Consider the following 25,722-nt stretch of genomic DNA (forward strand, 5'->3'; position numbering starts at 1 on the left):
CTCAGAAAATCTTGCTACCACCCCTTCACATCAAACTAGGTTTGATGAAGAACTTCGTGAAAGCCATTGACCGGACTTTGCCAGCATTCCGATACCTGCATGAAAAATTCCCTCGACTCAGCGAAGCAAAGATTAAAGAGGGAGTTTTTGTGGGTCCTCAGATTCGAGAGCTTTTCAAAGCTGACCGGTTCAACAACTTGCTGGAAGGTGACGCGAAACAAGCATGGAATGCTTTTCGCCTAGTTTCTACAAACTTCCTCGGAAATGTTAGGGCAGAAAACTATAAGGAACTAGTAGAAGACATGTTGATGAAGTATAAGAAACTTGGCTGCAATATGTCTCTAAAGATTCACTTCCTTCATTCCCATTTGGATTTCTTTCCTAGCAACTGTGGTATTGTTAGTGATGAACACGGCGAACGTTTTCATCAAGATATCGCAACAATGGAACAAAGATACCAGGGAAAATGGTCCACTACAATGCTGGCTGACTACTGCTGGACACTCCTCAGAGATGCTCCCGAACAGCTGTACAAGAGACAGGCGAAGAAATCTAAGATGTAGTCAATGACTTGATTTTTTATAGGTAGGCTATTACAGTTGACCTTTTACTATTGGAATGCATTTCGTTATGTAAACATTAATTTCTTGCAGATTACAAAAAAACTAGAGCCAATTTTGCAATTTGACTGTCATATTCGTGTTCAGCACATAAAAATTGATAAGAATTGACTAATTTTATTTCAGTAACATGACTTTTGTAAAAATTTGTTGTCCAGTGTTATGTATAGATCACTTCGATTATGCGATGTCCGTATATTATGTGTAGATTACTTCGATTACTTATGTGATGTCCATATATTAGTTCTTAATTACAACGACTACTTATGTGATGCCCATATCTTATGTCTAGCCAGATTACTTCTGTTATGCGATGTCCGTATATTATGTCCAGATTTCTTCGATTACTTATATGATGTCCATATATTATATCTAGATTACTTCGATTACTTATATGATGCCCATATATTATGTCTAGATTACTTCGATTACTTATATAATGTCCATATATTATGTCTAGATTACTTCGATTACTTATATGATGTCCATATATTATGTCTAGATTACTTCGATTACTTATATGATGTCCATATTATGTCTAGATTACTTCGATTACTTATATGATGTCCATATATTATATCTAGATTACTTCGATTACTTATATGATGTCCATATATTATGTCTAGATTATTTCGATTACTTATATGATGTCCATATATTATGTCTAGATTACTTCGATTACTTATATGATGTCCATATTATGTCTAGATTACTTCGATTACTTATATGATGTCCATATATTATGTCTAGATTACTTCGATTACTTATCTGATGTCCATATATTATATCTGAATGTGTTATATATAAAATATATTTAGCTCTATGGCACAAGGTCGTAAGAATAATTTCAAGAGTTTAAAACGTAAGGCCCGTCATCAAAATTGCTTGGAGTCCGATGAATCTTTACTGTGATGCATTATCGGCATTTGTCTGGAAAGAATTGTGATTACCCTTTTATGGTATTAATAAATAAAACCTTCTAAACACCGGACATGAAATGGATATCTTTGTGGGCGTGTATACGAAATGTATTGTAATCGGCGTGTCGAATATCAAATTGATGATAACAAGCATTCTTGCATTACATTATTATGTTAAAAATGCTACGTATATGAAAAGAAACGACACCAATCTCCGGAGATATTTATTTATCTATTTAATAATGATGACTTTGATGACAGCTACCTATGACCGATCTAAGTCTTTATTTATTGGTGAACTCGAACTGAGCAAAAATAAATTGTACAGTAAGATCAAGTCGATAAACATGAGATTTTCTTTCATCGTAGATATTAAGAAAAATACAGATAAGATCTAGTTATGGTAATTAGCAATGATAAATGTTCGTTTCAAGCCATAATAAATAACTAAAATGTATGAGGCAGACTGATTTCGCGATTTTTAGGGATGGGGGGCATAAGGCAAGCATCACGTAACTTTCTAGGAGAGCGGTAAGCAGTCAGCAATCTTTTTCCTGACCATATGTACACTAAATAATAGGTCACTGAGACTATCTTAGTAATTGAAAGTTGTTTTTAATCTTATTTTTAAGAAAATCAATAATTTAGCGTGGTAATGTCATTGATAAAATTAAAAAGGTTCCATCCGCCACACATCTGAGGCATTTTTACGAAACGGCCGAGGATGCACTGGGTTGAAAGTGTGTCAATTTCGTTCCAACGGCGCTGTTTCCAGAATTTGTTACGAATTCTGTCTGTATGTGCTGGATTGTGTCTATATGATATTTCCCAGTAATTATTGACTAAACGCAACATACATACATACATACATACATACATACATACATACATACATACATACTTGTGTTGTGTTGAAAATAGTCACTTTAAGTAACTATCCGTATCGATAGAAGGAGTGATGTCTTAACAAGATTAAGTTTTGGTTTCGGAAAATGCGGGCGAAAAATCACCAGTATAAATACAAAACATTTATCTTTGAACTTAACAGTTTGTTTCTGGCTGGCATAAAGATCTAAATCTCTCCAATTTACTCTCTGGCAACGGCTGAGGAGTACTCTAAACGAAAAGGAATTTGACAATGGGAGTGGTTTCACAACGTAGTTTACAAATATATTCAAGTCCACAATTTTTAACCTGCCCGAGAATAGTTTTATTTCTTACAACATATTCTCTATTTCCAACATAGAGTGGTTTTAATGTATCTTTAAAAAGCGTCCGAATGTTTTCCGTTATGCCATATTATTTGGAGTAAGTTATAGGTACGCCATTGAGCTTACTTTAGGTCGAGACATGAAGGTAATACGACCAGTGTTATGGCCAGATATTGTACACTTGAGTATCCGTAAGAACGCCATCACCTGTTTGATGTTCTCAAAATAAAAATATCATATGTTCATAAGTGTTTGCCTTGCTATCCAGAAAACAAATATACCTGAAAATTCACTGTTATTGTACAAGGTCATAAATTTGCACTTATTTGCAGAAATGAAAGAAAGGTGTGTTTCAGGTTGTTGAAACCGAAATGAATGTCCATCAACAGCAATAAAGCTATTAATATCCCCCCCCCCTCCACCGCAGATTGGTGAATGTCAGCAAGTTCATGAACTAGTATGACCTGTTCTGAGAAATTTCGATGGAGGGTCAAATTTTAGTGGCAAAGATCATCGGAAGAGAGTCTGTTTATGATGAACGTCTCAAAAGAAGGAAGACTGATTAGTTGGTTTATTTCTGCTTAATGGCAGCACTTTAAAGGTTATATCGCCCAGAGGCAATTGGGGGCAAAGTACCTTGCCCTAAGACACACCATGGCAGCCAACTTGTCCTGGTCTGTACATAATTTGAACTCGAGTCCTTCTGGTCGCAAGTCCAGCACGCTATCCACTGATCCAACTCTGCAGAAGGAGGAAAAACATCTCAAAGAAACCGTCGCAATGTAAATAATAGAGGAATGATAGCGTCATATAAAGACAAAGTTGAAGTCGAAACCTCAGTGAGTGTGCTTAAGAACTGTATGAGGTTAATACAGATACTATAGTTATATCCACACAAAAACCAATACGGACACAGTCTTACTATTTATTCATTACGGTGGCTTGGAGGTTAATGTGCCAGACTCACGACTGAATGGGTCTGGGATCGAATCCAATCATCAGACCAGCCTGGGTCAGCTACCATGGTGTTTTGTCAGTTGCCTTGGTACTAAATAACCTATTTGTTTTGCTGTGCCGTAAATTTCCAAACCAAAGCTTTTATTTCTTGAAACGAAAATATAGGATCTTGTGCTTTATCTGACTGAAACGTCGACAAGAGCTTGCATTTTAAAAAAATCATAGATGTCTAAATGAAATATTTCATTACTGGTATTCTTTCTGAGAATTAATTTATTACTAGTGTAAACTAAATAATTGTGCATTTCCCCACCAGCACAATGGTGTCCTAATTGTGAACACACACACACACACACACACCTTCATGCCAAGACCAAAGAAAATCCCCAGATACCAGTGCCGGATTAAATTAGTGCGGGGCCTGTAGCATATGTTATAAAGGGTCCCTAAATAAATAAATAAAAAAAAAAATAAATATTAGAACACATAAATTTTTAACTTGCATAGTAAAGTAATTGTTTTTTTTTTTTGTTTTTTTTTCATTTGCTATACAGCCAGATAATACGACAAATATGTATGTCATTTCACTAATATTATTATTTACATGTAGGTAATGTAAAGTTTGAAAGCATTTAGCGCGGGACCGTGAAAGTGCGGATCCCATACCATATGATAGTTTTGTTACTAGGATAATCCGGCACTGCCAGATACCAAACCACAACTAGCCTGTATTCTTTGTGAAACAAGAATATTTACACCAAAGCAAATAAATCCAGTTTGAAAAATATATTTGCTAAAGAATAAAATAGGTGTAGTCTGTTTCAAAGAAATCAAACAAAGAACTGCGCACCATCATATGCACTAAAATAGAAATACATGAACCAATTGGTAGGGTGATCTCCCTTCGAGAAGACAAACAACTCACGCAGGACTACCGGGATAATCATATCTAAGTTTATGATTGATGTCATACCTAAATTTAGTCTAGCATAAGCCGATACTGGTTACTTGAATTATGTTAATTACTCCATCCCTATATTGCTAAAACTTCCGTGACAAACACGAGTATGCGATATTTTACTGTTATGATGGCTTCCTTGAATTTCAAAGGATTTGTAAATTTAAATTGACAAATTATGTTATGATTATGAATGAGATCCTAGTAAACCTACTGTTTTCGCTTATGATGAACACGACACTGGCCTTTTTGTTATAGTTATGGATTATTTTCGTACTACATGACACTACACGACACGAATGCACATGCTAAAGCCAGCCATTGTTTGTTTGTCATTTTCAGTAAAGATAAATATTAGTTTGACGATATGGAAATAATCATTTAAATTTTAACAAAGGATGAACAAAAATTAGAAATAAGGAAACTGTGAACATAATCGTTTAGTTCGTATGATCAAAGACCCGTCTGAGCCAAGAACATGTTCGTTGCATCAGGTCCACAAATAGGTTGGTTGTTGTACAAAAATGCGACCTTTTCGAGACTGTAAGGTAACAGCTAGAGCTTGCAGACGACAATTAAACAACGAAATATAAGTTGCTAGTCAGATGTCGAAGTCATATTTAAGAAAATATTCTGTGAGAATTAGGAATAGTTGAAAAACGTTCGAAGTGTTAAATTGGGCATTCATATCACAATTCAGGTGCAGCATCGGTAGTGCTGGTGGTGGCGATATTGGTATATATCTCAAACCTGTTAGGTAGTGGTGAGTGAGATATTGGTATGTATCTCAAACCTGTTAGGTAGTGGTGAGTGCGATATTGGTATGTATCTCAAACCTGTTAGGTAGTGGTGAGTGCGATATTGGTATATATCTCAAACCTGTTAGGTAGTGGTGAGTGAGATATTGGTATGTATCTCAAACCTGTTAGGTAGTGGTGAGTGCGATATTGGTATAAATCTCAGTCTGAGGTAGGTGGTGAGTGAGATATAATATGTGTCTATGTGTTTTGGGTTTTTAACGCAGCTTTAAAATAATTTAATTCAATTCGCTACGATGTCTTCAGTGTGGCAGTTTATAGTGATGTCTAGCACCGGGGCATAATGTCACTGACATATATCATACTGTCACACCCAGTCACATTATCCTGACACCAGGTCCACCAGTCCTAATGCTAACATCTAAATGCTGAGTGTTATGCGAGGCAGATACTAGTACCATTTTTATAAGTCTTTGTTTTGATTCGGCCGGGATTCAAACCCGCGACGTCCCGCTTCTGAGCCGGACGCTCTAAACACGAGGCCACCGTAGCGGTCGAGTGAGATATTAGTATATTATGTAGGTGATGAGTGAGATAGTTGTGTATTTGCAAAGTGAGTCTATGTTCAATAACGTCTTGAAAGTTGTTACATATACTGTGGAAGTATTGACGATGTATGCTTTGCTTTGGCCACTCGTGTATAGGTTTATAACAATCTGCAAACTGAGAATGGCTTGACCCTACATTCTTCATTAAAAATACCAACGCCGTGACGCACGCACGCACGCACAAACACACACATAAACATACATACATACATACGTTCGACTTTCATTTAGGTTCAATAAAAATTAAAGAGTTGGACAATTAAAGTATACAAAGTGCATCCAAAATACTAAGAAAAGACCAACGAATAAACGCGCGTGGTAAACTGACAATATGGCTTTGATTGTATATCAAACTCTTGATTTTACCCATTTGCTCCCGGGCTCGAATTCAGAAGACCCCGGGCGTGGAAAAGGTTAATGACCACCATTACATAATCGATTTTCTTCCCGTTCTCATGTGTTATTAATCTTTCTGGCCATCTAAAAAAACAACCACGGTCACAAAAATGCATAATGCAAGGTTGTGGCATTATTTACTATTATGAACAGGTTGTACGGTAGATACTTAAACAAAACAAATGCGAAAAATTTTGATTATAATTGTAGCAAGGACAAGTGAAACGAAACTAAATCTGAGATCTGTAACTTCCGTTTGAGCCTTAAATATGAAACATAAGAATATCAGTCTTGTTCAAGGTCATGCAGATGAGGTGCCTGCCAATTGCATGCAATGGTCATGTACACTCAAACGTTTTTTTTTTTTTTCTTCTGCAATAAACTCTGACAATGAATACCTCTCTGTGTAATGATAAGTCGTGGATATAAATAATGCCTACAATACACCGGTCGTTTTAAATGGGGACGGATAAATGAGCAAATGCAATTACTGAAGCACTTTATATTGCATTCAAGTGTTTTACCATTCGTACCCTCTTGAAAGTTAAAATTTGATGATATGTAATAGAACTCTGCCGTTCTCTTTTTAAATTTATTTTATTTTCATTAGTGTAATTAATTATTTACATTTGCATTTCAGTGCCGTAAAGGTCTCCACCGTGAGAGTCAATCGTTTCAGAACTTAGATTGGTTTTTTGGAAGGTTTTTATGCGCTATCCCACTTTGAAGAAAATGTAATATGCAAGCTGTACGGAATTTTAATTTGCGATTGATCTTTTTTAAAAGCTCCTTTTTCATGCAAATCGCAGACCATTTTTTTCAGTGCATGATTATCACGTGAAAAAGTTCGTGCTTTATTACGTCGCCCATGGTGATTTGTTGGTGTCCTAAAAACTGTCTTAATTACAGTACACTAGTACGGGATATGTAAGCTATGGCGTGATCGTACACAATACAAAGCATGGGACCAGACAACTCAAGAGTGTTTCATTAGGCTGCGCTAATCAGAACGAAACATTGGTGTCAAGTTTAAATAACTAATGACCTATGAACCACTAATTTCTGAAAATCTGCCAGCACGTGGTTGGCCTAACAGTGACTTTTGAGCAAAGGATTTTGTGGCCTCGGTTCCGACAAATCGAGCCTTTTCATTACATCGTCAGAGACAATGCAGGCTTTGTAAAGACAAACGATGATTCAAAAGACTTAAAATTAATGAAAGACCTGGGCATGTAAGTTAACAATAGATAGCTAGGCACTGCATACACGCAGTGACAGAGAACATAATATCTTAACGTTATTTCATATATGGTTAAGTAAATTTCACACTGTAAAACTAAATTCCTATTGAGTGTGGAAAACTATTTTCAACCTTATTGATAAATACATCAAAGAAAGAGCGATAGTTTTAGGCTGGTTTGATGGGTGGGTGGGTATAATAAGTGGGCTGGCACAACATCACTTTCAATGCAGGTAGAGTAACCTACCTTGCACAAAGACATGTCACTGTAGCCGATCGGGGTTCATCTGATGATGGGAATCGAACCCGCACCAAAGCCTTATCCACTGAGCTGTCGAGGCCCGGAAAAGGTTGATAACACTACTTTGACTATTTGGACCGCTTTGGTGGTTTAAGTGGGTAGAGCGTCCGCCTCAGATGCGGAAGGACGCGGGTTCGAATTCTGTCAAAGACTTGATATGAATGGTACTTGCAGCTGCCTTGCTTGGCACAGAGCATTACGAGAATGGTGTTATCACTGGTCGGCCTGGTGTGAGGAACATGTGACTGGGTGGGTCATGATGTTACATGTCTGCGGCATGATGCCACATCACTATAAACTGCTGCACTCCAGACATCATAGTGATATGAATGATTTTAAAAAAAAAAGCTACATTGCAAAATCCAAATTACACACACACACACACACACACACACACACACACACACACACACACACTTTCACTTAAAGCTCTTAATGCAAATGGACTTTTCGATTCAAATTATTATCAATGTCACATATCCATCTTTATTTTCTGCGGTTTGATTTTTATATTGTACTTGATCGGTAACGGTACCCAGGATTAAAAGATTTTAATTTCAACTGATTTACTTTTTCAAAACACACACGATATAAATCACATAAGCATTACTTGATTTTGTAATATTTGGTGTCTAAATGTATGATATTATATTTGATTAGTGTATCTCTATTTTAAGCAGATACCTCGACTCTAATTATTGTTGGTTTATTCTAATTATTGTAACTATTTTAATGAGTGTAACTATTTTAATTAGCATACCTCTTTTCTAATTATTTTGTCTCTATTTTAATTAGAGTACCTATATTCTAATTAGTTTGACTGTTTTATTGAGTGGACTTTTTTCTAAGTAGTGTACCTTTGTTTTAATCAACGAACTTCTGTTCTAATTAGCGAACTACTATTTTAATTAGTTTGTCTCTGTTTCAATTAGGGTATTCTATTTTAATTAGTTTACTTCTATTCACATAGAAGTGCATTTGCATTTAGTGTTTTTGATATCAGAGCTGTAAAGCATGACAACTTCACCATTTAACTGAGTTGTAACTAAACTGATCGTGAGTTAAATTTATTAAGTAATAACCAGAATATTCGGAGGTTGCAGTATGGATCATTTCGGTGTTTGCAATAAACATATATGCTGAGTCAATCCAACTGCCCAGTGGATTAGAGTCGTCTAGTCGACTTTTTTTTTTCAATGTCAGCTCGATATCCGTTTCTTTCCGTACATGGAAGGGAGGAAAACCAGTCTATCATCACAAGAGGCCAACATGGTGGTGACCAAGCGTAGCCACTTACCGGATGGCCTCACAAACTTAAGCATTGTTAAATCGAGTCATACATGCATGCAATTGACATGAAAATTACTTATTGTCTCAGAAATTGCGAGTATTACAGTCGTTATGTCTTTAATCTGCCGAAAGACAAGATAAAACTACAGCGTTGATTAAATGTGATCTAGTACTTGCTATTTGAATTGCTAGTCGCATGAACACACACATCTCACAACCCACATTTGCAAATGCTGAAGAAAAAAAAAAAAAGTCGATTACTGGTTGTAATGAAAATACAAATACGAGAGAACACAAAATTCTCCATATTTATTCCGCGAACAGCTTTCGGAGTCTTGTTATATCACCTGACTACCACACTGACATGGGCTCTCTTCTCTCAGACTCGACAGATTGCTGCGACAGCGACAAGCTTCTTGTTGTTCTCGAAATAAATATGTTGAGAATTATATGTTGTTTCTGGTTTTTAAAAAGGTATCTGACATTCATTTAATATAATTGAATTTCTGTACAACAATACTGAAAAGGAGTTTTTTGTTGATATCACATGACTATTGGACTTCCGATGTCGTCGTTTGAGATTGTGAAGTCATGTGACTAGTAATGCAAATGGCGAGTACCAGGTCGTGTTTCGTCCATGCCGTAGTTTCATCTAGTTTGTCAGCGAATTAAAGAGTAACGATTATAATACTTGCCATTTCTGAGAAAATAAATCATCTTTCCTTCGATTTCATGTAGGTGTGAGTCGATATAATGTAAGTTTAAATTTCCTGGGCCCGCTTATCCGCGACTGCCATATGCCGCTACCGCACAGTGGCGGCAAACTCCAAAATTTTCGATAGGCAATTACAATGACCAGACACCCCAGCCTAAATGTCCAAATGTGAACAATGGGGTGTGAATATTCGGAGGGAACCTGGATAAGAAAACGGACTGATGCTTGGTTTAAAGAAAATTTGTTGTCCAAACTGTTGAATCTCAGAGCTGAACTTTGGTGCGAAACTATTACACAGTGACATGTAGCTTGAAACATTGGTTTCAGATCTTGAATCGAACGCATTAGAATGCGAAATGGATCGTCCCTCGTATTATTTATTAAATAACAATAGAAGCCCCTGTATTAATAAAGGTTTGCGGACTGGTTTAACTAATTACATGAAGACAGTTTGATTTTACGGAAAATTCAGTCCTTGTTTGTGTAACAGTATATTTTGAAGTTCTTTGTCAAAATATAAATCAACCCTTTTGAAATTTTTTTATTTTATAAGATGGATTTTTAACCAGATCGTCTTAAGAAGATTAGGTTGTTTAAAAAATCTTGTTTGGGATTTTATTGGCACAGATAAATTCAGGGTTAAACTCTTTTCGTTACAAGAAAAGTTTTTAATTCTTCGCGTTTTTTGTTTTTTAATATGGTAATATGATATGTTTACTTAGTATTATTATTATTATCATTATTATTATATATATATATATATATATATATATATATATATATATATATATATATATATATATATATATATATATATAATTCTTTAGAAGTAAATGCTTGAAAGGACACAAAACTAATTTGTATTAATTTGTTGTTAGATTTTTTTATTCTGTAAATTGAAATGACTTTACATGCCAATTTATAGGAATATAATCAAACTTGTTTCGTGTGATACATTTTGTGGTTTTGTACATGATCATCTTGTTTGACTTAGATGTTTTGGATAGTCTTGGAATAGAAACATCTTTAGAGTTAGAAAATCCATGTTTTGGAATCTAAAATGTTCTTTAATTCCATTCAGTAATGGTCATATGTGAACCTTGAAAAAATTAATTTCATGCAGAAAAAATCCTGGAAATGACCTGAAAATTTATCTTTAGAAGACATGCAGCGTGATGTCCCACCTAGTCACATTATCCTGACACCAGACCGACGAGTCCTAACACTAACCTCGTAATGCTGAGCGCCAAGCGAGGAAGCTGTTAATACCATTTTAGTAAGTCTTTGGTATGACTCGGCCGGGGATCGAACCCACCACCTCCCGCATCCGAGGCGGACGCTCTAACCGCTAGGCCACTGGAGCGGTGTGCATGTCTCCACTGAACAGAATACTTCTATGCGTTTATCCTTGACTGAACCTTGGTTAATACAACTGAACAAGCAGGTAGTTGTCTAGAAATAAAAATAAAATCTTTGACCATATGTGAAACGGTTTAGATCCTCATGATGAAGGCTAATTGCAGGTTGTGACGTTTCGTAATGTTATGACTGATGTTATCAACTAACACCAAAACATGACCAAATGGATATCGAAGATATGAAGCTACAAAAGCCTAAGAATCTGCATAATTTGAAACTTGTGTATGATTGCATTTCGTGTTTGAATTTATTACCAAAATATGTGTAATCTGTTGTAAAGTAACATTATGTGTAATCATCGACATTGTGTGTCAGAACATACTGAATGGGATAATCATCTTGATGTGCTATTCTTTGCATTTTAGCGGTCGAAGTCGACCACTTACTTACTCGCATAGCTGTCCTAATCTTAAAGTGTAGTGGCGTATACGCCGACTACGGAGCAGATAGCCAGATTTGATTCGCGATCACGACGCTTAGATTTCGTACTCCCTACCCGTTACATCTCGTAGTTCGTATTTACGATTCGCAAACAACAAAGTAACGGTGATTAGTGGAGATGTGGAAATACATACGAACCAGATTCGGTTCTCAGCTGAGACAGTTATCTAACATTTGCATCGCTTTCTTTTAAGGTATTTAATCTGCGAAAGACTGATATTTATTTTAAATATTTTTTAATTAAAAATCTGGTTTAAAATGTCAAACCAAAACAACGCCGAAATCACTTTTGCTTATTAGAAAAATAATTTTAACGTTGATATTTATCAATAGGAGAAGCTGACTGATTTCACAGCGTTTTCTCTTGAGTTCGCAGTTGAAGTTACTTTTCATGTATATGCATGACAGCATATGTGTCGTTACTTCCCAGAAAATGTGGGGAGGGGAGAGTTGTTTAGACTGCGATAACGTTTGCCCTAAATATGAAAAATATATAAATATAGGCTAGTACAAATTATTACAGAATGCAATTTTATTTGCAAAATTAAAAAAGTATGACAGATTAGATACATCATATCATTCATATCAAAAGCGAATGAAAGAAAATCAGATATTTGGGGCTAGACATATCTTAGTCAACAAAATTTAAATATTTATATGGCTTCTTGTATAGTAAACAGAGTGGTTGTTATCGTTATTATTATTACTATTGTTATTGTTGTTGTTGTCGTTATTTTTCTTCTTCTTCTTCTTCTTCTTCTTCTTATTATTATTATTATTATTATTAATACTTCTGCTTCCTTTTACTGAGAAACTGTCTGATGTGGTCATACTTTGGATAAGGATAAATAATGTTAGTAAATAAAACCAAATTGGGTCATTTCATGATATACCACAATTACTACACAAATTAAAAGGAACGTTGAAAAATAACATTTTGCTCTGCTGTTGGATCAAATAAACGAACCAATTAGTTTCCAGTTTAAGAAACTGCCCCAAATTTCCAAATCTCAGCCTTGTATCGGGTCGACGGGTAATTGAGGAAGCCAATCGATATGGCGTGTAATTAGTCTTTGATAAGAAATAAGGTATCGATTTTACCTTGAAGTTGCAATTACTGAGGCCGGCCAAATCGTATTTACTTTAGTTTTTGCTGAGTAGCTATCTAAAGCCTTGAATGTAATGAACTAGAAGGACAGTCAGTACCAGGGGTCTTACTGTTTCAGTAAACGAGATTCTTGTAAAGCTTGTTGAAACTTTTAAGATTAAATGGGCTTTGCCTTGGTACAATCAAAACGTAATGTTTACAGATAGAAGCAAAGATTTTAAAAACTAAATAATCTTAAAGTACAAGGAAAAAAGCTGTAGGATAAAGCATATGAGTTTTTTTTTTGTGATAGATATTAATTCAGCAATTATGCAGTTTTCTTGTAGACGAGTTGATTCCCAGGGTGTTCTTTGCTGAAGTAAAATTAGTTGGGATCTTTTTGCCATGTTAAGTTTTACATCGAACTTCACACACTTAAAACCATCTTTAAAAATGTTATTAATTACAAAATATTATAAAAACATTAAACACATATTATGGGCATCTATTTGTACTGATCTCATTTTAGTCAATGAAAAACGACAGTGCAAGGAATGCAAATAAAATTGTTGTTTCTTATATATTTCTTAGTCTAAAGCATTGAACTCAAACGTTTCGCGCAGGACGCTCGTCATTACGACCAGGACCCCTTTTGAAGCACTCGGCCTTTTCCATCTCAAGCTAGACAATAATAAGAGGGGGAGAACCTCGAATGACAATTATCGTCATACTGAATTTCATAAAGGATGTGGTACTATTGCATCACAATAACTTCATAAAATCACATGATTAGATAAGGTATCAGCACTAACAGCAACGTAAGCAATCCTTTAAGGATATGGAAACCGAACGATTTCCTAATTTATTTTCATTACAAATAAGCAGGAATAACATTACACATTAAAAGTGTAGGTGTTTCATTTGATTGGTAAAACCCGTCGTTCGGTGTTATTGCAACAACTTTCATTTTTGAGGAAGAAAAAACCCCACATGTTTTTCACATATGGTGTCATTAAGAGTTTCTCAGAGTCTCTGCCAGAGTCCAATTTATTTAACTCGCATCCGAAAGAGACGAGCATATTCCGAATGAGTTGGAGTCCTGTCGACGCGGGACAAACAGTATAATAACGGACTTTCCGAATGAGTGTTTAGTGTTTCTGGGACGCGACGCCATTTGTTATCATGTAAGGGGCTATACATGGCAGCTAGCATATTTTGGTGGAGGAAGAACCTTTAAAGAACCACCCTTGGGAAGATAATGGCACGTCCAATCGGACAGAGGCGAAACTTGAGTGATCTGTAAAAGTGAACGCCTTAGTTTACTAGGAAACCTCGGGTTCCCCACTCCGACTGAATTAGGCACTATACGCTACGATATCTATGAGTTTGTTATATGCTGATAAGATATTGTTCAGGTAAGAAGCAGACGATTGTAAGCTTATGGTCGTAAATGTGTCTGTATTATGAACGAGCTGAAAACTGACCAAATCTACAATAACTTGTCAATTTGAGCAAGCCATTATTGGACAAAATCAGCACACAAAAAAGGTGCTTACACGCACTGGGAGAAATGATATATATTCTACTGATTAAGGGTTCTGGTTTGCTTTTGGTGATTTACGACACAACACGTAAGTTACTTTTAATGCAAAGGTAATTGGAGAAAGGTGTATTGCCCCAAAACATAGCACAGTAACCAACTTGAGGTAATCCGATGGTATGATGCAAACCCTCACCCTGTCGATCGTGAATGTGGCTCACTTACTCTAAATAATCAAAGGATGTTTTTAAACTGTCATTTAAATCGAAAAGAAGGGAGACTTTATTTACTTCGGGCTATTAAATTCTTCTCTCATCTCAGATTTATTCATGAAGGAGGACTAGAAGAAGAGAACACATAAAGCTTTATGTATTTGCAAATTTATATATGATGCACGAGCGGAACATGTTCAATTTTACATTTCTCGTGGGTGGCCCCGAGTGGCCGAGTGGTCTAATGCGCTCACTGTTACGGATCGTTGCCGTCTCACCTCTTTCTGCTTGGGTTCGAGTCTTGGGCTCGGCCAGTGTGGGTACGTGAGAAAGCTTATCAGTAGCTTCTCGTGGATTGATGGTTCTTTCCGGAGATTTCCCCGGGTTCTTCCTCCACCATTTATACTGGCCGCCCTGTATGACCTGTCTTGTGCTGAAAAATGACGTTAAACCCTACAACATCAACAACTTTTACGTTGTACAAAAAGACCCCGTATGTAAATTGCGGCCATTTCGAACCGACTCCAAGCCCGTTGTTGGTAACATGTCTTAACTTTATTGACATAAGAACGACCAGATGAAGTGTCATCACTACTGGCAACGTAAGCAATCGTTGTATGTTATTAAAACGAAATAATTTTTTTCTTCATTTCTTTTTCATTATTATGTTGCATGAATAATATTACAAATTAAAACTGCAGGCATTTCACTGAGTGTCGCCACGGTGTTGAATGTTATTTTCTATGCTGATCTGTGATATATTCTCAGCAAATCTATCCGGATTTTTGCCCACGAAAAACTCCTTAATAGAACCGCTCCGGTGGCCTAATGGTTTGAGCTTCCGCCTCGGATGCGGGAGGCCGTGGGTTCTATCCCCGGCCGAATCATATCAAAGACTTACAAAAATGGTACTAACAGCTGCCTCGCTCGGCGCCCAGCATTAAGAGGTTAGTGTTAGGACTGGTCGGCAGGTGTTAGGATAATGTGACCGGGTGGGACATCGCGCTACATGTGTGCGACACGATGCCCCAGTGCTAGACATCACTATAAACTGTCACACTGCAGATATCGTAGCGATATGACTGAACAATTGTTAAAGCTACGTTAAAAATCCAAATCACACACACGCTCTTTAACAGAGAAGCATCGGAACGACTGCTTCATGTCTTATTTCAGGTAGTCGAAGGTATTCAACTCCCATCAGAAGGAAACGACGATGTTTTTATTGCTTGAAGCACTGAATAGCCTGGGGCAATGAAAAGCCAAAAAAGGGTCCGCGGGAGGGAAAAGAAACACACACACACACCTAGCTTAAAGGAATCAAAATCGAGGCTCCCGCGCTAGACGCGCCGTACGCGTTGACTATTGTAAATATTTATTATTGAAACAATATTCTACTTTACACTTCAGTGCAAACAATTGTAAAATTTATAGCAATGAAAAAGAATGTTGTAAGATGAATTTCTTTGTAGCCTCATATCATTTGTGACGTCAAAGTTTTGCTGAATTCAAGACTTTCTCAAGGAATAAGATAAAGGCTTACCCAACTGAAGTAATCGAACTCTACTGGGTCTTATTATAGTATTTATATTTTGTTTGGTCGTATTTAAAAATCTTCTTTCTGGTATATGTATTATCTAAATGCTGATACACTATTCTTATATGTATTCTTTGAAATAATTGAACTCAATACTTCCAAAAATGTATTTAGATGTTTAATGTGGAAATAACACAAACCAGTCTAACTTCAGTGAAAAACAACCCAGTCAGTTAGTCCCTATGCATACCCTTTAATTAGCTCATCAAACAGTAAAAGTACATACCTTTATTTGACAGAGATTTAATCTTGTAACAGATCTCTTACGAACAAGTCTGGTCATAATGCGATCATGCTGGTGAATTGTGCCATAGTGTATCAATGTTAAGATAACATTTACGACTTTGAAGCTGTTGATATTGATATGCTTAAACCCGGATGCGTGTCTGAACTACCTTTGGAAACGGATGATACCGACCACCCCAGCTGCGTTATTATCAACGTAAACTCGTAGTTGTTTAAATCTCATTATTAATAAATTTAAAAGCATTTGGTTTTAAATAGAGAAGAAAAAGGGTAATTTATCCACACGAAGCAGATACAAAAAAAAGAAAAAAAAAGAAAAAAAAAAAGGATGTCGTATAATGAGTGGTCCCACGCGGAAACTTGATTTCTAAGAAATGTATTGTGTACATATCAGGTACAGATCCAAAGGCGTGAGTAGGGTTGGTGTCACCTAGGGCGGTAACTCATGGTGTCACCCCACGGACCTCCTTCCGTAACAGATTATACAGAATCCTTTTAGTAATATCATTTTGGTGTCACCCCCTCTGATGGTGTCACCGGGTGCGGTTCGCATCCCCCGCACCACACCTAGTGACGCACTGGACCGATCTTTCAATATCGTTTTGAGTCAGCGCAAACAGTTATTCGAGTGGTCTGTGGGACAGGCCCCTCTCCCAAAGGGGACACAAAGGGCGAAGTTCCTGACAGTTCCCCCATTTTAAGCGTTCCCAGAATATACTTGTAACCATCTAACTTTAAAACAAATATCAGGTTATTTCGCGCTGGAGTGGGGTAGGGGCACATATGTAAACGTTTAAAGATAGGTTTGCCCCAGTAGGAATTATCAGAAAGTGTGCACACATTTTCAGACATTTTGCGATGATCATCAAAACGAATATTGTAGTTTTCTAACTTTTTTTGGTAGAATTAGTAACTTTTCGTGCGTACAAACTCAGACCGTTACCTCGGTAATGTATCTTTATAAAACATCCACGTTTTATGTTCTGATTCGTGCACGAGAAAACTGTGAAGTTACTCCTATAAGACCTTTAGTACATTTCGTGACGAAAAGTTGAGAAACCTAATCATATAAATAGTGATTGAACTTAATAAAAATGTTCACGCTTATCGTAACTAAAATTATTGCTGAAGTATCACTTTTGGGGTATATAAAAAAAAAATCCTGAAACATTTGTTGCAAAATATATAAAATTTTGGGTAAAAAAAACCGTCCTCATTTGGGAATTATACCTAACCAATTTCGGCCATCGCGGATTGTATAATGACAGAGCATCACGAAGGCAAAACGTTTCCAAGTCGTATAGCATAAGAGATCAGCAATACAATACAATATATTGTTTCCTGTTAGTGAAGTATTGGTGTATGTAAGTTATTACCATTTGAAAATAAATCTTTCCTGACACAATACAGTGTTTGAAATTTTCCCATCTTGATTTCTACATTCGTTTAAATAAAGATCGAGTTTACCTTTTTCAACCATATTTATTTCAAACACATCAAAGAATACAATGTGTGTGTTATGATCACTGTATTTCGAAACAAGAGCTAAACGCACTTATATAAAACCATTTATAAACAGAAATATTCTTACATTACAAAATTGACACATTAGATATATACCACTGAAGTATTATTTGAGACATTAGGAATACAGCATGGAAGACATATTTGGCAGATTACGGAAGCAACATAAACGTCATATTTGCACATTATGGATAAAACATTGAAGCGTATTTGGGACATTCGGGATACATCATCGAAGTCATATTTTGCTCATTATGGATACAACATTGTCATTTGGCAGACTTGGGATACAAAATAGAAGTCACATTTGGCACATTATGGATATAACATTGTCATTTGGCAGACTTGGATACAAAATAGAAGTCATATTTGGCACATTAGGGATACAAGATAGAAGTCCTATTTGGCTCATTACGGATACAACATAGAAATCATATTTGGCACATTAGGGATACAAAATAGAATTCATAGGGAAACGCATCGCAAGAAATATGATTAGGGAGTAGGGTAAAGGGATTATTATCAAGCAAATATAATATACTGAAGCAAGAGTTATTGCCATCTTGTGAGTAAGATTACTGTACATACGTATACATAAGGTTACCGTACACATGTATACATAAGGCTACTTTAAACATGTATACATAAGATTACTGTACACTAGTATACACGTATACATGATGGTACTGCGATACTAGATTATACTAAGATATTGACTGACACTTAATTAATATAAATCAACATAATTTAAGTTGGTATGTTGATTAGTTGTACAGAAATGAAAGATATCGAGAACTGACAAGCAACATTTTTTACATTGTATTAGAAAACTATATCCTCGATTTTTCTGTTTGTTATGTTTATCTTGAACAGAGGATATCTGTCTATCTATCTATCTGTCTGTCTGTCTATCAATTTCTCTCTCTCTCTCTCTCTCTCTCTCTCTCTCTCTCTCTCTCTATATATATATATATATATATATATATATATATATATATATATATATATATATATATATATATGTGTGTGTGTCTGTGTGTGTGTGCGTGTGTGTGCATGTGTGCGTGTATGTATTTTCTTTACATGAAAACATATTCTGGAATTATAGTTAGAAGAATATCCAGTTTAAAATCATCATACATTTATAATAGGCTAACTTTTCTTTATTTCAATCGCTATCGAATTCCAGTCCTTAATTTTGAATGGAAGGAATGATAAATAGTTGTTGTTGTTGTTGTTGGGTTTAACGCCATTTTTCAGCACACGATATGCTATGCTTGGCAGCCGGTAATAATGATGGAGAAGGAACCCGGGAAAACCCCGGGAAGAACCACCGACCCACGAGAAGCTACTGGCAAGCTTTCTCATATACCCACATTGGCCGAATCCGAGACTCGAACCAACGCAGACAGAGGTGAGATGGCAGTGATTCGTAACGAAGAGCGCTTAGACCATTCGGCCACTCGGCCCCCCTCCCATGATAAATAGTACAAATGAGTGTACATGATCGTCTGTATAATTGTACTATTACGAGGAAAACGCCCAAAAATGTTACGCGGCTGGTTAGGCATTTTATCTTCTAGATACGCATGTAGTCTTTCGTGATTCGTTTCTTTCATAATTTTATTTTAAAGTGCTACAATATGTTGGTTCTTTTTTGTCTAAATTCGAATTTGTTCCAGAATACATCCATAAGCAACAGATCAGAAATGGGAACTTAATTTACTCCTGTGACAATTCCGTCCGCCTCTAAAAGTATTCTTCCATTTCTTGAGGTTCTTATAATGTAAAGTCGTCCCAAAGTACATCGCGTATTGGATAATCGAGTGTGACTGACTGTATCCGTTTAAACGCTTTATTGAATAAAAGCACTAAATTATATAAAAAGATTATTATCACATCATTTGAAAAAATATCTTTTGACCTTAAATAATTAGCTATCTATAACTGATGTATTAAAAACTGATAAAAGATCGTTCATAATAACGGAGGAATTGTTATCCAGCTATTGTGTATTTACTACAAATATATCTCTTCAACTTTACATTCAAATGATATAGTAAACGGATAACTTACTTGATTTGACACACACACACACACACACACACACACACACACACACACGTCATTTTGTTTGAATGGATTTTTCTTCTTATCGTTTATTTTATTCAATATTTCATCTTTTCAATTTTAGACATGAACGTTTGATTGGCTTTATAGCCAGTATTGCCCCGAAGTGCCGTCAAGCACTACTTACCAACTATAGTTATAGTGTTGCATTCTTCACTTCTTGAAATTTTTTTTTTTAGGGGATTATATGTATAATTTTTCAAAACAGTGTCAACATTTTTACTCCAAGAACGACACAAATAAAAGTAAATTTGATATGCTATTGAAATACCTAAAATAGTCTCATCGGACAGCTAAGTAACGGAAGTGTCAAATAACGAACTCTATTTAGAGAGAACTTAATTCATGTGTTAGCAAGTTTTGAATTAATGAATTCGTGCTGCATGGTCTGTCGCACGTTCAGATAGTAGGTATCAAATTTCACAAGTACCGGAATGAAAATTAGAACTCTAAAGATATAGAGTTTATATACTGGACTACGGATTGTCTATAGGAAGTAGTAGTTGTGGTAGTTATTATTATGATGATGATGATGATGATGATGATGATGATGATGATGGTGGTGATGATGATGGTGGTAACGACAGCAAAAACGGCGATATTCTCAACGTCAACCGTTGTTTAAATTTTCACATGTTTTCGATCGATTAAAACCAATATGTTGGCCTACTTCAAAGACATGCACTCTATTAATAGCAACAACATAATATTTTATTTTTAGGCATACATACCATCGGATGTAATGCAAGTTCTGATTGGTCGGACGTCAAAATCGCAGCAAACTCTTCGATAGTGGTCTGAGATCTTGACGCCAATGTGTTATGACTCAATGGTCGTAAACTTGGTAATAGAAAAGAATTGAAACAAACAACTTAAATAGAAGGAACGTAATTTATTTGCCTAGAATACAAAGTGAAAATTAAAATAAATTTAAAAAAAAGTATTGAGGATTTAATTCCAAATAATCATAAATGTTCTATTGCAGGTCCAAAAAATGCAGAATGTTCCGAATACATTTCAATCATCTCATTAATCCAAAAAGCAGCGTTTTGATCCAAAACGTTACTGATCATTTTATCTGTATACAAGTATAAACTCTGATCATAGATTCTAAAGGACTGATATTAAACAGGAATGAACAAGTGTGTACCAATTTCCTTTATATACATATTTCACTTGACTTATGTCGCAATAGATTGCTCAGCAAAAGAAACTTTCCATAGACAATTCCACCGATTTGTAAGCAATGTCTCTTCCACAACAATGTTAGCTCGTAAACAAGGTTAGGCCTTGAACTAAAAGTTTAGTCAATATCTTATAAACACGACGAAAGTTAGGTAGGTAAAAACTCTATCCTCAGTGAAGAACTTGCTATAGATCCACAAAACAGTTGGAAGGTCATGCAATTTCTGCGTCGTGATGTAATTGAGAATCGAAGGCATTGCTATTTTTCGACTAAAGTTGCAACAGTGTTACAATAGGGATAAGAATTACAACAACGTGTCACAATATTGGTAAGAATTGCATTAGTGTTACAATGTGGATCACAGTTTCAATAGTGTATAACGATACGGATAATAGTTACAATAGTGTTACGATAGGGATCACAGTTGCACAGTGTTACAGTAGGGATAATAATTGCAATAACGTGCCACAATATTGAAAAGAGTTGCATTAGTGTTACAATATTGAAAAGATCTGTATTAGTGTTAACAGTAGGTATAACAGTTGCACTAGTGTATTACAACAGTTATTACAAATGCAATAGAGTGTTACGATGGGGATAACATATACAATAATGTGTTACAATAGGGATAACATGTGGTATAGTGTGTCTGGATGTAGATAACAGTTTTGTATTTGAGGAAGTTAAACGAGGATTTACTGTAGCAATATATCTTCCTTCGGCTAATTTCACGCTTGTACACCTCCATTTGCGACAGTAAAACTACTTCTGATTGTCTGATCATGAATTTGATACGTGTGCAGCCATTCGGCCATTTACGTCTAACCACCTCTAATACCATCATATCTTCGAACACAAGGCTATTGTCAATAATACAAGGCTATTGTCAAGAACACAAGGCTTTTGTCCTCATGGACGAAACGTCAGGACAAGAGCTCTCTACCTACCTATCTCGGTATGGTTCAGTATTGTTCTTCAACTTTTGGCAACACTTAAGAACTATAATATGGTCCAGTGATATTACCGGATTATATAATACAAAGATTACTGCATTTGTATGGGAAATATTAACTCGTTTTCTCGGACAAATATTTCACTCCCAAAGTCATGCAGTATTACTTTGAACAAATTGTTCATATTTGTATCATACAAGTGCAGTAACCTATAAAACTATATTTCACTGGCGTGTGCTTACGTCATAGACTGGACACACATCATTCGGAATGTAAACTGCACAGCAAATAACTGAATAAGCATTGCTAGTGGACTCCTAGCAACAGTCTGTGAACGGGCAAATGGGCAGACCATTCGAAATGTCTTTACCTCTTTCCAAAGGTAATCGTAGTAATTAAATTTCCTAGCTAGAAAGTTTAAGGCGGACAAAAAATACGGCTTGATGGATAAAGAACAGATTTGTACAAAATAATAGATGTTGAAGGTAGAACTCGACGTCTCAGAAACAATAATCAAGGAAACACCTGCATTTGTAATGAATTCCAGCAACTTGCAATTAAAGAATTGAAAAACTTATCCGGTTTCAAAAGCTTAAAATTATCGCTGACGTTGTTATTAGTGAAGACATGTCTTCCAAATATTGTGACGCCAGATAAGTTACTGTGATATAATAACAACGAAGGGCTTGAGTGAAGTTCAGAATTGTCATTATTTTTATCAGACGTTATTCGATCGCACAGTGATAAAGGCTAACGATGTTCTGATTACAGGTGATACGCATACATTCGGAATAACCTCTTCCCTTTCCGATATTAGTATAACAACTTAGACAAACTGGAAGATACACAGCGGTAATCTTACTGATACTTCCCACATCTGTAAGTTGTTTTTTTTTTTTTTTATAGCTGACGAACAGCCAGCTAGATATGCGAATAGTTACAATCTTTATGAATTGACTGAGTTTTCTGTCATGTGACTGGACAAAACGAACCCAGCCCCCAAATCACATGATGAGCATGGGATATAACTAAAAATGGACATAATTTTTTCTTTTGAAAGTTCAAAAATACGTACAAAACATGAATATCTAAGGCTATTAAAAAATACAGGCACACACACGTGTGCCATACACAAGCATAACGTTGAAAGGAAAAGCAAAAGCATAGCTTGGTTAAAAAAAAAATTCATACAAAAGTTGCTTATAACATGCCATGATCTTTTCAGACATATTACATATAATTGGAGTTAAGAACTATTGGAAAGCGACGATGGGCTGGGTATTCTAGTGCATTGAAGATGCTAATGAAAAAATTATGCTATTAAAAGTACACGCACTTTACATTTTTAATGTTGTTCACGATATTTGTAATAAAAAGAAAATGGGTGAAATGATCTTATTTCGTTAACATGAAACTATTTTTCACGACACAGTTAGTAATTGTACGCCATCTAAAGTACAAGTCGTGCAAGATATGTAGGCGTTTAGTGCCGACTATTTCGGTAATGGGTGTCGTGTTTTAGAATTTGATTACACATACCTTAAAATGGCAGATATTCACGTTGTTCGAATCACTATGCATCCACATTCTTTTAGAAGGTCATTAGTTATATGCCGCGAGATGTGCATACGGCAAAATCAATTTTAAAATACGTGGGCATATTTGTTGAGGTCAACCTAATTGAATAATCAAGTTCAAGCCAAACTGAATGTCACACGCTGTGGTATCACAACGAAAGCTGCGCGTGTTGAAAACCAAATCATGCAACTCTGTTATTTATTATAGTAGACAATACATTTTCCATTCGAGATTGTATCTAGCATGCCATGAAAAACTGCAAGGAAGTTTCGATTGTAGAGCAAGTAAGTCTTTTATATGTCTAATTAACTTTTAATTTGATTGGATGCAAATGCTTTCGTTTCTTACATCGTAAGTTTTACCCATAGGTCATACAATGTGTTTAAAATGCACAGGGAAAGCATATCTACAGACAACAACATATCGTCAGTGGTGACATTAAATTGATTTTAACGAAAATATATCAAATCACTATATACCAAACTCCAAAAAACGAGAAGAAATAGAATTTAAAAAAAAAACACACAGAAAATAAAGCAAACATTTTCAAAGCAATCCACTTTTAAATAACAAAAGTCATTAGAATTTTATAACACGACAGTAACAATAATTCTTGCTGGAACAAATGTATAAAATCCTACAAAGTACCAACATGGCCGACGAATGTTATAGTTGTATTCTGTCTGAGAGGACGATATGTAAGATCGATCGCTGCGCCCTCTTAAGGATTATAATGTGGTGACTCGTCATAATGAGACGTGTCCTGGTCCATTTATCATGCAGAATTCTTTTAGACTTGATTTAAATAGCATGCAATAATACAAATATTTTCTCTCAATAGAATGCCAATAGAATATTTATTGTAGCCAAATAGAATCAATAATAAAAAACAAAAAACAAACAAGTGACTTGTACTAGAATGCACGCTCTCAAGGGACAGTTGATGGAAAGGACGAAAATGATTTAATTATTGTGTCATAACATTATATATTCGCGGATCAACATCTCTTTGTGTATATGAATATACCTATTCATGATACACACACACACACACACACACACACACACACACACACACATATATATATATATATATATATATATATATATATATATATATATATATATATATATATATATATATATATATATATATATATATATATATATATAATAGATAGATAGATGGATGGATAGATCGATAGATAGATGGACACTTTTCTACAGTATTACAGATAAAATGGCAACTTACCTTACATCCGAATTACAAATCAACAAGGTAAAGACCTAACTAGATTTGACCCATATTCTATGATAATTTGCGATTGAATGCTATAAGTGATCTTTACAGGCATTTAAACAATTTTCTTTGTTATACGATACTTCTTGCAAGACGATTGTTGGAAAAGAACAATGAATAGCCAATGAACGACAGCTAAAACCGAACATGGTAAAGTGATTTTTCTACTTTGCTCTAAGTATGTGAAAATCAATAAGTACTACTTCACATAAAACAAATCTAGTAAAGTGACTTTTCCACCTTATTTAAAGTATGCCACGAGCGATAAGTAATGCATCAAATATTGTAAATGCCATACAGAATGAAAACACTTTTTTCGTCCGTTTAGTGTGCTTATGTGTCTTTATTTATAACATAGATATATAAACCTGAAAAAATGGTTGAGTTAAATATATCTCTTGTTTCTTTATAATTGGTCATTCGGTTGATACAACTTGTTTTAATATTCAAGATGACTTATTGAGTGTGTTGACGAATACCAGTAAGATCGTCCATAGGTTATGTAGACGTGAAAACGCTTTCATATGAACTAGAA

At 35.4% G+C, this 25,722-nt stretch overlaps 1 long non-coding RNA gene across 1 annotated transcript; it reads right to left on the minus strand.

Moving 5' to 3' along the window:
• Nucleotides 1-1,748: 1,748 nt before the first annotated feature.
• Nucleotides 1,749-25,189, minus strand: LOC149784642 (uncharacterized). The gene is made up of 3 exons (XR_016414175.1): nt 25,140-25,189; nt 20,902-21,010; nt 1,749-3,492 (listed from the first exon to the last, which is right to left on the minus strand). It is a non-coding gene; the product is annotated as an uncharacterized LOC149784642 (long non-coding RNA).
• Nucleotides 25,190-25,722: the final 533 nt, after the last annotated feature.

The sequence above is a fragment of the Sinohyriopsis cumingii genome, chromosome 14 (genome assembly GCF_028554795.1).
Source record: "Sinohyriopsis cumingii isolate HCF-2022 chromosome 14, ASM2855479v2, whole genome shotgun sequence".
In the NCBI taxonomy this organism is placed as follows: domain Eukaryota; kingdom Metazoa; phylum Mollusca; class Bivalvia; order Unionida; family Unionidae; genus Sinohyriopsis; species Sinohyriopsis cumingii.